At 40.7% G+C, this 13,597-nt stretch overlaps 1 non-coding gene across 1 annotated transcript; it reads left to right on the plus strand.

Moving 5' to 3' along the window:
• Positions 1 to 2,924: 2,924 nt before the first annotated feature.
• On the plus strand, positions 2,925 to 3,031 carry LOC147379495 (U6 spliceosomal RNA). The gene has a single exon (XR_015135477.1). It is a non-coding gene; the product is annotated as a U6 spliceosomal RNA (small nuclear RNA).
• Positions 3,032 to 13,597: the final 10,566 nt, after the last annotated feature.

The following is a 13,597-nucleotide window of genomic DNA, read 5'->3' on the forward strand; positions in this document are numbered from 1 at the left end:
GTATCGGTGGTTCCTTTTTACTGCTGAGTAACATCCCATGGTATGGATGTACCACAGTTTGTTTAATCATTCACCCAGTGGAGGATATTTTAGCTTTTTTCCAATGTTTTGGCTCTCAAAAATAAAGCTGCTATGATGCAAATCTGCTCAATGTTATGTGGCAGCCAGATGGGGTGGGGGAGTTTGGGGGACAATGGATACGTGTATATGTATAGCTGAGTTCTTTCCCTGTTCACCTGAAACTATCACAACATTGTTAACCAGCGATTTGCTGTTGTGTTTAGTTGCTAAGTCGGTCCAGCTCTTTGGCGACCTCATGGACTCCATCCAGTCTGCCAGGCTTCTCTGTCTATGGGATTTCCCAAGCAAGAATACTTAATCAGCTATACCCCAATACAAAATAAAAAGGTTTTTTAAAAAAATAAATAAATAAATAAAGCTGCTATGAACACATGTACTGGTTTTTGTAAAAACATAAACTTTCATTTCTCTGGTATAAATGTCTAGGAGTGTAATCGCAGGAACATGTGGTAAGTATGTTTAGTTTTTTAAGAGTTATCTTTCAACATAAATATAATTTTATTAACTTTTGAAAGTAAGAAATAAGAAGCATGGTAATTAGCAGCCCAGGCTTTAGAACAAATAGACTTTGGATTCAATATGGCTCTGACATCATCAACTGTGAAACTTGGTAAAGTAATTAACTCTGCTATATTTATATGTCATTTTCTCTCATGTGTAGATTTCTGTAATCTTTGAATGGCTTCGGAATAGCACCAGATTGAAAATTTCCTGCTTTACTTGAATACCAGACAGGTAGAGTTCCTAGGGAAAGATTGAAGGCAGGAGGAGAAGGGGACAACCGAGGAAAAGATGATTGGATGGCATCACTGACTCGGTAGACATGAGTGTGAGCAAGCTCCAGGAGTTGATGATGGACAGGGAAGCCTGGTGTGTGCTGCAGTCCATGGGGTCACAAAGAGTCAGACTGAACTAAACTGAACTGAGAATTCCTAGGTATGAAATGTATAAGTGTGCCAATTATCAAGTAAGGAAAAGAGAAGCTGGGCTGAATGCAACTGAGAATCTAGAGAAGATGAGTCAGTGTTTATTTAAGATGAGCAGGGAGTGTGCTGGAGACAGACAGGAAAGGAGAATGAGGAGTTGGCTAACTCATAACTGGGCAGCTGAAAGAGAATCTAGAAAAGTCCAGTCTCAAGACTCACACAGGAGGGGAAAAAAGAAAAAAAAGGAACTTCCCAGGTGGTGCTAGTGGTAAAGAACCGCCTGCCAATGCAGGAGACATAAGAGACATGGGTTTGATCCCTGGGTCGGGAAGATCCCCTTGAGGAGGGCGTGGCAACCCACTCCAGTGTTCTTGCCTGGAGAACCCCATGAACAGAAGAGACTGGCGGACTATAGTCCAGGGGGTCACAAAGAGTCAGACACGACTGAAGTGACTTAGCATGCACACATGCGATTTAATGAAAGACACACAGTCCAGGAGGGTTCTGTGACTGGTGTTTTTTTAAGCTACAGATGTTGTAAGGAATTCACGGGTAGAAGCAATGGGGAAGAGAAAATATTTGTATGTATGATCAATACAGCAAAATTTATTTTATTTATTTTGGCCATGAGACATGGCTTATGGGATCTTCCTTGACCAGGAATCAAACCTGTGCCCTTGACAGTAAGAACTCAGAGTCCTAACCACTGGACCACCAGGAAATTCCCATCAACAGAATGTATGACTCATGTTCCACATATGGTTTAAAGCTAAGATAAAAAATAACTGAACTGGAGTGGGGATAGCATTGATGAGATGATTATTTAAGAGGGGCCAGATCTAGGTGGGAGTCTAGACAGAGGGGTCAAATTGAAGCAGAGGTCAAATTGACAACATATAGTCAAGTTCAAGGAGGCCAGCAGAGGCAAAAAAGGCATAAATATACCTAAGTCCAGGCAATGAGAAGCGACTATCAGGAGATCGCAGAATAGATAAAGCACGTGGGGTGGATGAATTTCTGATTCTAGAACATAAACTTTTTGTTTTTATCTATTTTCTGCTGTGTGCTGCTTCTGTGAAGCCCTGTGCCTTTGGGTGTTATTTCTAGCTAGGAAGAGCTTAAAGACCTGCCATAGTAGCCCAGCCTGGGACTTCCCTGGTGGTCCGGAGGTCAAGACTCCTCACTTCCACGGCAGGTGCACAGTTTCCATCCCTGGGCTGATAACTAAGATCTCAAATGCTGTGCGGCAGAGCCAAAAAAGAAAAGAGTCAAAAGGAGAAAAGTTAAATAAATTACGTGGGGCATAGTGATATTGGAAGTACAGAGGCAGCATTAGTTAAGTGAGGAGATCACAGACCTTGCTCACCCTCAATTTTATCCTATATAAAATCCAGATAGTAGTAGTTACAATAGCAGTTTTTGCACAAATAATCATTTTAAAGTATTCAACAACCATTAGTCTTGTACTAACAAAATAATTGTTTTAAAGTATTCAACAAAGTGTTGTTTGAGTATGAGAAGAATGAAGGAACGCTTGCACATAACCTAGGCTGTGACTAGAGGAGTCAAGGGTGGTGGGACTGAAAGTTTCAACCCCCTAATCACCTGGTTGATTTCTGTAGCAACTTTAGGTGTTTTCCAAAGATCAACTTATTAACATAAGCTCAGGTGTGGCTGAAAGGAATTTCTTGTGAATATCAAGACATCTTTGTCATTCTTACCACTTAGGAAATTCCAAGGGTTTTAAGAGCAGGAACAGGAAGGAAGACTAAATATAGGTTTCTAATTCTAAATTACAATATCATACTTCCCTAATCCATTGAAACTACTTTCACCAATACATGGGATGACCGTGTAAATATTATATAAACCAAAACTTTTGAGAGTGAAAGGTAACATTAATAACTACACTGGATGGTACTCGCTTCAGCATCACATATACCACAATTGGAACGTTACAGAGAAGATCAGCATGGCCCCAGCACAAGGATGACATGCAAATTCATGAAGCATTCCATAATTTTTGATGTATGGTGAAAACCAGCACAATATTGTAAAGTAATTAGCCTCCAATTAAAATAAATTAATTAATTAAAAAATAATTACACTGGTTGGTGGAAACAAGCAGGGCCTGTCCTATACACAAACTAAAACTAATGACAACTGTCTAATTATTTTCACTTGGATGTTTCACATCTCACTCAACATAAAAACACTGAATCATTGACATTCCTACGAAACCTATTCTTCCTCATATTATTAAATCTCATCTACATTCATCCCACTTGCTCAGGCAGAAACCTAAGAATCATGACCAATTCTCCCTTCCCTTCTCTCATATGCTTGTCATAAAATCCCTATCACAGACCTATCTACAAAATATCATCTGAAAATATGCAGTCCTCTCCTCCTCCATCTACTACCTAAGTCCTTCTCCCCTACTCATTATTCTGTAGCATAATCCCCTGTTCATTTTCTTTACACTCTGTAATTATATATTTATTAGTTTATTTGTCACTGTCTGTCTTCCCTAGTTTACTGCCTGGGACCCTGAGGTTTGGTCACCCAGTGCCTGGCATTCCTAGCACCCAGCATGATGATGACACGTAGCAGATACTCAATAAATATTTATTGGATTAATGAATACATGAATAAACAGATGCAAAAAATAAGCAAATACCTGCAAAACACCTTCAAGAAATATTAGCATAAATAGTGTGAAATTCAAAATAATATAGCTGAGTCTTTGTGCCCTATTAAAAAATCAGCATTTGAATCTCTAAGACAAAGACCAAACAACCAAGTAAGTGGGGAAAGGCAAGAAAGAAGACAGGAGAGGAGAAAAGCAGAGAGAACTGGTAAATTCAAACCATTCCCTCTACTTACTATGATAACTTTGAGGTCCATCCATGTTGCTGCAAAAAGCATTATTTCATCTTTCTTTATGGCTGAGTAATAGACCATTGTATAAATATACCACATAATCTTTATTCATTCATCTGTCAACAGACATTTAGTTTGCTTCCCTGTTTGGTTACTGTAAATAGTGCTTCAGTGAACATGGGAGTGCATGTATCTTTTCAAATTATAGTTTTCCCCAGATCATATGCCTAGGAGAGGGATTATAGGATCATATGCCAACCCTATTTTTATTGGGTTGACCAGAAATTTCAATTGGGTTTTTTCCATAACAATAGCTTTTTAAATTTAAAAAAAGAAACAGCCATCCCCTCTAGTCTTCTCCTTTGCCCTTCATATAACTCTGTTTTAATTCCATATCTTGTGCTAGCAGAGAAAATTACACTTGAACAGGTAAGAACAATTTTTCTGGAACACCATCCTGTCTGATGCAGAAGGGAAGATGTGTTGACTTGAAAGTCAACAATTCAGAAGCAGTATCATCAACAGTGCTGTTCTCTAGACTCAGGTTGTTGTGATGAATGCCAAAGGAAGATTTGTTCCACACAGAAATAGCACATTAGACAATCATCCAACAGCATGTATTAACTCTTTTTAAACATTAACTTCTGTTTTTGTTTTTCACCTGTGCTGGGATTTGTTGCTGCGTGTGGACTTTCTCTATTTGCAGCAAGCAGGGGCTGCTCTCTAGTTGCAGTGCTTGGGCTTCTCACTGTGGTGTCTTCTCTTGTCGCATAGCACTGGATCTAGAGCAGGAAGACTCAGTGGTTATGGCACACTGGCTTAGTGGCCTCGAGGCATGTGGAATCTTCCCTGCCCAGGGATCGAACCTGTATCCCCTGCATTGGCAGGTGGACTTTTAACCACTGGACCACCAGGGAAGTCCTAAACATTAACTCTTAGGTAAAAATTAAAGTAGATGGATATCCTGACTTCGGATATAACATTATTCATAGGAACTTCTCTATAATAAACAACCAGCCAATAAAGAGACAGCCTATTCTGAGAAAAGGAAGGAATGCAATTGGGAGATGGAAAAATTCAAGTTTTCATTACTGTATATCTCATTGAAAAGCTACACATCAACACACAAGACACACACATAGAAGAAAAGATTCTTTCTTCTCTTAGAATAAGCAGTCTAAGCATTCTTAGGAAGTTGGCTCCAACTTCCTAGTCTTTGGGCCTATATCCCTGAATAGCATAAGTCTCTTGTCAAGATTGGGCTGCCTCTGCATTTCAGCATCTGTGCCTCTGCTGTTTGATACTATAAATAATCACATGCCACATTCATGGTAGTGGTAGCTACAAAACATCCCTAACAGGAGAAATTTACTTGCAAATATAGTATCTGAAAGTTGCAAGTCCTGTCTTTAGAAAGGGCAATGCCCTCATCACTGGGCATCCAGGCTGTGGGAGTTCCCAGTGCAAGAAGAACAGGCCCCAGAGATCTCTGAGGCAGGCCTCCTATGTCATGCAGAACATTTCCTTCTAGGACAGAAGCCACCTAGAACAGGAACACAGTACCATTACTTGGCAAGATAGCAATCATACTGCAGTCATGCCAGTCCTCCTGCATCATTACACTGATCTTAGTAGAAGCAACAAGAACCTCGACTCCAACTGACTTGAACAATATGGTGATTTATCAGCTCATGTATTTGAAAAGTCCAGAAGTACAGTACAGTACAGTCCATTAAGGACTCCACCTTTCTCTCTGTGTGTCTCTGGGTTCTGCTTTTCTTTATGTGTTGACTCTGTCCTCAGAATGGCTTCCCTCTTTGTTACCAAGAGAAGCAATATCAGTTTCTTGCTTCTTCGTTCCCATTGGAAGAGACCCTTACTTCACTTAACCACTAAACTGAAGCGCGGGACTTGTATCAGCTGGACCATCCTAGAACCACGATGATGATAAGGGAGACGGGATTAGAACCGTTCCAGAAAGAGGCCAGGGTCAGTCTATCCCACCTGCAGTGCATGGCTGCAGCTGAATGCATGAGTCAGGTGTGATGTAGGAATGGCATCATTGTCTCCCTGTCCAGCCTCTGCGCCGATGTTCTTTGTCCCTGTAACTTAGAACGTCAGAGCCGTCCAAGAAAGAGACGCACTCTGTTCTTGGTTAGTCTCTCTCTTTCTTTCCACTCTTTCCCTCTCTTTCTTTCTCTCATTCTCCATATCATCGTTACCTTCTGCCTTGTGAAAACTGATTGGCAGTGAAAGCAAGGTGGGAAAAGGGATGAGGAAAAGACAAAAAAGATACATGTCCTTCATTTTAGTAGAAGGACTCTAGAAAACTTCTAGACTTGAGAAATGAATGATTAAATCTACACAGCTACCCAAAGTCTGAAACTGTGGTCCAAACTCATGCCCTACATTAGCAAAGTGTGTGGTGATCCAGAAAAAATTTATTATGGAAACTTTAGACGAGAAAGCAAAATAGGTAGATTACCTAGAGGTACTATACCAGTTTGGACAATTCTGCTTCAAACCAATACTATTGCTTGTGTTAGTCATGCACTCTCAGTAATTAAGTAAATGAGTAGCCTAAAAATACGTCAAGAAGTTCCCTGGTGGCCTAGTGGTTATAATTTCAGGCTTTCACTGCCATGGCTCAGGCTCAATCAATGGTCAGGAAACTGAGACCCCACAAGCTGTGTGATACAGGCAAAAATAAAAATAAAGGTAAGATAGTAGGGACTTCTCTGATTGTTCAATGGTTAAGACTCCATATGCAGAGGACACGGGTTCAATCCCTGGTCAGGGAACTAAGATCACACATGTAGTGCAGTGTGGCAAAAAGAAATTTTTTTTTTAAGAAAAAAATCAAAATATGGCAAATGTGCATAATAATTATTCACAATAGCAGGAAAATAGTTGAAATTAACTTAAATATCCATCAGTAGATAAAATGTCATGTAGATTATGGTTCAACCATTCAATGGAACATTAAGTAACAGTATTAAATAACAGTTCTGAAGGATCTGCAATATCAAAAAGCAATGCCTGTGCTGCCTTTACCACCAAGTGTAAAAAGCAGAATTTGAAAAATAATTCTGTAAAATTTACATGTCAGATATAATTATGTAAAATATACAGTCAAAAAGAGACTAAAAAGAAATATACTGAATGGTACTTGAGTTTTACTGAAATACTGTCATCTAGTTCTCAATGTTTTTTGTAATACTGTTATATTCATTTATAACTGAAAAAAATTAGAAAGCATTATTACTTGGCAGATATCTACTTAGCATTTGGCCTTTGTGCTGATAAAAGAGTAGTTACAACTGGTGGTCTGTGGTCTGTCCCAACAGCACTCATTCATTTACTCAACAGTTGCTGAGTAATTATTCACTACCTGCTATGTACTAGACACCAGGGATATTTCAGTGAGGTAAATGACTTTGTCCCTGCCTCTGTCCCTATAGCCCAGTGAGGAAGACAGACAATAAGCAAATAAGTTATTACAAATCAGGAAAACATGCTATGAAGGTAACCAACAAAATGTCGTACAAGGAAGGGGATGCTGCTTTAAAAGGGGGTCAGAGGCTTCCAAGGAGTGAGTATCTAAATCAAGATGAGGCTGAGAAGGTGCCCAAAATTCCAAGTACAGGGACAGAGCAATGCAAGCAGAGGAACTATGGTGACTAAGAGCTTGGCAAGTCCTGGGAACTGAAAGGAGGAGGGCCCTGGGGGGCTGGAGCACAGAAAAAGAGAGAAGAGGGGAGAAAATGAGGTTGAAAAGGTAAGGAGGGACCAGATCATGCAAAACCGTGATAAAAATTTTGTATTTTATTCCAAGTGCAATGTGAAACTATTGAAAAGAAGAAACATAGTCTGGTTTGCATTTTAATAAGTTCACTCAGGCTGCTTTGTAAAGAATGATTTGGTGGTGACCCTGGTGCGCTGCAGTCCTTGGGGTCGCTAAGAGTTGGACGCGACTGAGTGACTTCACTTTCACTTTTCACTTTAATGCCTTGGAGAAGGCAATGGCACCCCACTCCAGTACTCTTGCCTGGAAAATCCCGTGGACGGAGGAGACTGGTAGGCTGCAGTCCATGGGGTCGCACAGAGTTGGACACAACTGAAGTGACTTAGCAGCAGCAGCAGGTGATGATAAGAAGCAGAGAACTAGTCAGAAGGTCTCTGCAGGAAAAACAGTGAACTGGATTAGGGTGGTGGTAATGGAATGAATTAGAGATAGACCAGAGGATATGGTGACGTGAGGGGAGAATGAGTCAGGGGTGAGGCCCAGATTACTGGTTTGAGCAGCTGAGTGTACAGCAATGGCACTTACGGAGATGGGGAAAGTGAATAAGAATTAGGGAAATAAAATGAAGAATTTAGTTAAACTTAAATAACACTGTGGGAACTCCCTGGTGGTCCAGTGATTAAGATTCCACTTTCTTAATGCAAGAGGCATGAGTACAATCCCTGGTTGGTGAACCAAGGTCCTACATGCCATGTGGCATGGCCAAAAAAAACAGATGCAATATATTACCTGTTTATATAATCTTACCCTCCAGGAAGATCTTTGAGGAGGGGAATATGTTTTTCACCTCTGAAGTCTCAACAATGCAACATGTTACAGACAAAGCATTTAGTAAGTGTGAAATGAATGTCACAGTTTTGCAAATATTTCATTCCTTCCAGTGTAAAAGTCTACTTATTGTGAAAAGCCTGATTTTAGACAGTTTCCCTTACCAAGGCAGACAAGGAAAAAGTGGTTGACCATTAATTATTCTTTAATTGAAAAAGAAGAAGTTTAAGATGCTTATTTTTGTAATTCTTTGTTTGTTTAGTTTTCTGTAGTTAAACTAAAATGGGAGTTAAAAGCTTTAGTGTGTATGTTTAAATTCTTGGGCCTGCTACTGACCTTCTTCAAGTGATTTTTACCTCCCAGTGTTTTAGTTTTCTCCATTTGCAAAAGGGAGATAATGGTAGTTGCCTTATCTCACAAGGATGTCATGAAAATAAGTCAGATAAATTGCTTTGCCCTCCTTAGAGAGGGGCTTTAGAAAGTAAGCATTATTACATATGATGATGAATACCCACAACTTCAAAGATATTTTTAAATTGCCCCCCAAGTCTTTGAACATGTTAAGCCTATGAATAGCACTGTGTTAGGTGTTTATACATTTCTGGCAAGCTTTCACCTCTTGTTAAAGCAGTAAATGGTCTTTGAACAAATGTATTTCTCATTCTTTGATAACTGTGCTTCCTTGTTTGTACACTTGAAAGATGATTATCATCTGGCATATGAGGTCAAGTTGAACTCCTTGGTGCCATTACAGTTCAATTGCAGCTTTAATTGAGTTTTTCTCCCAAGGTTGAAAATAAGTCAATGGTTCACTTTAGTAAGCTACTTACATCTTAAATAATTTTGAGATGAACTCAACTATTTTCTTCAAATGATATGTACAAATAATGCATTTCATTTTAGCTATAAAATCCTCACTCAGAACTTGATATAAAAATTCAGTATTTTTATTTCTTCATTTGCTGTATTTTTTTTTCTGATGGGTTCTCCTAAAATTGGGTTTAATAGCTATAATTATTCTTTTAACATTTCTAACATAGACAGCCATGATGACACATAAATATCATCAAAATAAAGACCTACAGCCCTCAAGACAAAACATAGGATAGTAAACATCTTCTAGAACAACTTCTTTTCTTTTCTTTGTTGGTCATGCATGCAGCATCTTACTTCCCCCTGTTCAATCAGGGATTGAACCCATTCCCCGCTGCAGTGGAAACATGGAGTTATAACCATTGGACCACCAGGAAAGTCCCTAGAACAGTATGTCTTATTGCAGATGTGAATCAAGTTCATAATCTGTGTGACATAAAAAACCTGACATTAGCACTTCCTCCCTTATCCATACATCCTTTACCTGTATACCCAACACGAATCAAAACCACTTTCTGCTGGAGTAGACACAATGCTCCCAACAGAATGCTATAAAATCATTTCTTGCAAACTATGAGAATAAGACCCATCTCTCCTCTTAAGTAAAACCATTTAAGTCTTAGTATATCCATTTGATAAATGTCGAGTTTGCAGTTAGATGACTTATACTAGATTCTTTCCGCCAGGTTAGAACCCAGGCTTAAAATGTTTGAGTATTTCTTCCTGTTTCCTTCTCTTGGGGAAGAAATGAGAATTTGAAGATACTGTAACTCAACAAATTTCGTGTGCCTGATGCAGAGTGAGATCAAATAAACCAAAATGTCAGAGTTTGGAGCAGAGAAAGGTTTACTGCAGGGCCAAGCAAAGAGGATGGGTGACTTGTACTCAAAAACCTCAAACTCCCCAATGGTTATGGGGGGAAAGTTTTTATAGGCCAAGTTTGGGGTGTGGGCTGCAAGGTGTGTGACTTTCTTCTGATTGGTTGGTGAGGTAACAGGGCAGTACTCCAGGCATCTGGTGGTGAGCCTGAAGTTCCCACCCTCCACCTGGGTGGGGGACTTAGTTCTGCAGAAGAATTCAAAGATCTTATTAGAAAAATTCCTTGAGGACCCTGCCCCAGGGCCACAGAACTCTGCCTCCAGGCTAGACTATTGTTTCTTAACTGCCCCTCCATTGTTTATGCATTCCCTCTCCTCTCTGATTAGCCCTATGAAGCTCAGGGAAGGTCACAGAGGCTGAATGAAGCCTATTTCCTACAAATTAGAAAAGGGCAACCCAGAGAGGAGTTGAACCTGGGAGCCCAACAGAGTTCTACTCGGTTTCAATACTGCACACTTTGATGACTTTCTAAGAAGGAAGATCTAAACCAAGGTGGAGAAAGGGTATGGGGGTAAATAGCCTCAACCTCACCAAGACATGGTAGAAGCCTCCTCACGCCCCACCAGGATCTGACAGAGGGACACTGAAGGACAGGCCTGTCCCTCAGGCTGACTCACGAAACAAATGTCCTTGGTGACCTAGGTCCTAAGTGGGGAAGGAGTTCCAATTCTATTTTCACAACGTTATTAAAGTTTTATTTTGAAATTTCTGTCTTTAGTGATATTTCCGGGGGCCTATAAAAGTTGCCACAAGCATAGCCTCCTCTCAAACACAATTATCTTGCATAGGCCTTTAACTTGTGGGATGGCCCAAACTGCCCTAGTTAGGAAAATCATTCCTAACTTCTGGTATTGTTCTAGCCACACATTCCAGGAAACAAACTTACTCAGAAGGACAATGCAGATAGTGGAGTACAGTTTATTATACCGGCGGGCCCAAGGCAGAGTCTCCTCTTAGCCAAGGATCCCGATGAGTTTTTGTGAAAACCTTATATACCCTAAGTGTACATGCACAAACCCACCTCCCCAAATTCCCTGACAATCAAAGTTAACCCGTGCTTCATATGCCCTAAGCCTAGGTAGTTAACAGTGGACAATTATCAATAGGCCTGTGGTCATACCCCAATAAGCATAATAGAATGTATGATTCTATTCCGTTACACAGATAATTAGGGTATTCTTTTAGCAACGGAGAGCCATGGGGCTCTCCCTTCCCCGGGCCTGGTTTTCCAGTTGGTATGTCATTTCCATAGACACTGGGCATATAGCTCAAAGTCCACAGTCCAGCCCTAGATGGAGTCCTGCTTTCAAGATAGAGCCTTTTCTGTTTCCTCCTTCAGTACTGTTGAATTTACCTGGGCCAAAGGTCACAGATTAGTAGGTACAGTGGGCCAGATTTTTCCTCAAAATATTTTTGAGTGGCCCATTGCAATGACTTCTGACACCAACATCCAAGTTAGCCAAACTTCACAGGTTAAGGGCACAGTTCTCCATAAGGCTGCCCTTAGTGATATAAGGGGTGATACAGGGCTTCCCCAAGCCATCCTCACTTCTGACGAGCTGGCTACAATTCAGTCAACTACTCCTCAGGTTAGATAATTCATTAGAGTGACTCATAGAACTCAGAAAAGTGCTATACTTACGATTTCAGTTTTATTACAGAAAAAAGATTCAAATCCAAACCAGTCAAAGAGAGAGCTGTGTATGGTGAAGTCTGGGAGGGTCCCCAAAGTGAAGCTTCCTTGCCCAAGCTTCAAAATGTCCAGAGTATTTATTGGGACTTCATTATGTCAGCATGACTGGTTGAGTCATTGGTCAGTCTCTAACCCCACTACTCTCTTGAGAGGTCTGGCTGATGAGGACATGTTTGGGATCGCTGGTGTAACCAGCCTCCATCCTAGGTCATCCCATAAGCTATCAGGTGTGGTCTGGGGGGCCCACCATGAATAAGAAAGGCACTCCTAGGAAATTCCAAGGATATAGGATTCAGGAATAAAAGCCATCCAAATTCTTTATTGGGGCTTTCCCAAGGCTCAGATGTAAAAAATCTGCCTGCCAATGAAGAAGACTCAGGTTCCATCTCTGGGTTCGGAAGATCACTTAGAGAAGGGAATGGCAACCCACTCAGTATTTGGATAGAGGAACCTGGTGGGCTACAGTCTATGGGGTAGCAAAGAGACTGATATAACTTAGCAACTTAACAATACCAACAACAAATTCTTTATTATACAACCGTACTGAAATGGAGCAGGACCCTGTGGTCCTTCCCCCCACCACCCACCCCCGCATGTCTTCTGGTTGCCTTATGTCTGTGGAAAACTTTAGTCAAAGAATAAGCTTAATCAGAGAAGTGAGAAATGCACAAACAAAACAGAGAAAGAAGACCAAGTAATAATAATGTAGTCATTAAGCAAAGTCAAGGACCTTTAGTTCTTTCTCAAGGGCTATAAATAATATTCTGAGCTATATCCTGTGAGCTGTCTTGTAGACAGCAAAACACCAGGTGGAGAAGTTAACTACAAGATGACCAGACTGTACCCATGACATGAGCTGCCACAATTCTGAGAACTGGCTTCAAAGAAATGGGAACAAATGGACCCTGGAACTGAAGATATTAACTGTACCTAAAACAACCAAGATTACGCTGGTCAGACCACGGATGGCCAATTTGAAGATGACTGTCAGAGCTGACTGTTCTGTTTTTGCATGTAGCCCCTTCCTTCAGTCTTTAAAAAAAAAAGTTCTTGCCCCACGGGTTGCCAGAGTGGGAGTTGGCCTTTGGACATATATTTGCCTTCCCCGCCTTCCTCCCCAGTTGCCAGCATATGAAATAAAGCAACTTTTCTTTTCCACCAACCTGCCTGTTTATGAGTTTTTGAGCAGTAAGCAGCTGGACCTCACACTCTTTCAGTAACAATATTTAAATTTTATTTTAAATTAGCTATCAACATTTTGAAATCAGTCTTCACACAAATATCTCTACTTTTTGTCTCCCCCTGAAATATTTGCAATTTGGGTGCTCCATTCCCACAAGGCCACCTCCCCTTTAAAAGGGATAGTTTTCCCACTATATCCACAGTCTATTTTCTTAATCTTGATGTGATTCATTCCTTTTGTTTCCTTCTGGTGCACTGCTTCTGCTGCTAAGTCGCTTCAGTCATGTCCGACCCTGTGCAACCCCACAGACAGCAGCCCACCTGGCTCCTCTGTCCCTGGGATTCTCCAGGAAAGAATACTGGAGTGGGTTGCCATGTCCTTCTCCAATGCATGAGAGTGAAAAGTGAAAGTAGTCGCTCAGTCATGCCCAACTCTTCGAGACCCCATGGACTGTAGCCTACCAGGCTCCTCCATCCATGGGATTTTCCAGGCAAGAGTACTGGAGT

This window comes from Bos grunniens, chromosome 1 (genome assembly GCF_055505025.1).
Source record: "Bos grunniens cultivar Pamir isolate PY7600 chromosome 1, Bosgru_T2T1.0, whole genome shotgun sequence".
Classification (NCBI taxonomy): Eukaryota; Metazoa; Chordata; class Mammalia; order Artiodactyla; family Bovidae; genus Bos; species Bos grunniens.